Consider the following 1,357-nt stretch of genomic DNA (forward strand, 5'->3'; position numbering starts at 1 on the left):
AGACACAAAAATTGAGTGATAATTTCAACTTTGAAGTAGGTTGTAAGTCGTTAGATGCAGTGAATATTTAGGTACCTATACATTACCTACAAGCCTTCATTCTGAATAGGTACTAAAAGAACCCGAATAAAATTGTTGATGGTGTTCTTGTGGTTACATTACCTACACGTTAGGTGATTGATAAGTACGAAATAGGTTCTTCCTAATCCATCCCTTGGAATTCAATTGAATTGGTTTACTTTACCTAAGTATAACAAATTGAGTTGAGTTGTAGTTTCTTTCTTTATTCAATTTTCTTTTTCTTTTGTTAATTTATCAGTTTGTTATTTTGTTTCTTGTAAATTGTTGATGGTGTTCTTGTGGTTACATTACCTACACGTTAGGTGATTGATAAGTACGACAGTGCGTCTGCCTTGTAAGCGTTAGGCCGCGGGTTAGATTTCCGCCTCGGGCGGATGTTATCCTGCACGGATAATGGCTGGCTTTCTCCTATCCTGTCTTCCTTCTCTCTCCGATTGCGGGATGATAAGACCTTGACAGTTACAGATCTCTCCACGGAGATATCCCCATTTTTACAATAAGATAATATAAATTACTAATTAACTTAAGCTAAACTTAAGCTACCTAAATACTGGAAAAATGCCAATGGGAATTTCTTTCATCGTACCTAATTCAACGCGCAATTCACATTAAACTTTTTGAAACCAACCTAGTTTGTTAGCTTGGTTGGCAGTGCGTCTGCCTTGTAAGCGTTAGGCCGCGGGTTAGATTTCCGCCTCGGGCGGATGTTATCCTGCACGGATAATGGCTGGCTTTCTCCTATCCTGTCTTCCTTCTCTCTCCGATTGCGGGATGATAAGACCTTGACAGTTATAGATCCTTCTACCAAACCTCTCTCTATATATAAAAAAAAAAACTTTTTGAATATATCCCTGTATTACGTATTATAACTGTACCTATTTATCGGCCATTTCGATTGCGAAAAAATTTTCTCGGAAAAAAACTTTTTGAATATATCCCTGTATTACGTATTATAACTGTACCTATTTATCGGCCATTTCGATTGCGAAAAAATTTTCTCGGAAAACTCACTTTTTCGAAATTCGAGACCGAAATATCATTTAACCCCTCCTATTCTATGACATTGTACAAGCTTGATATTGATAGTTTTTTACACTTCCTAGACATCTAGACACGAGGGACCTTCTTAACGAAACTTACCTACGTAAAACCAGTTCTCCATCAGTCGTTGATCATCTTCCTCAGTATTGAATTCTTAGGTGCAAATTTTGTCCAGAAAACCATAAAGCCAAAAAACCAAAAAAACTAGTTTTTGGGGGATTTTTTTCACATTTTC

This window comes from Diaphorina citri, unplaced genomic scaffold (assembly GCF_000475195.1).
Source record: "Diaphorina citri unplaced genomic scaffold, Diaci psyllid genome assembly version 1.1 scaffold3689, whole genome shotgun sequence".
Lineage (NCBI taxonomy): Eukaryota > Metazoa > Arthropoda > Insecta > Hemiptera > Psyllidae > Diaphorina > Diaphorina citri.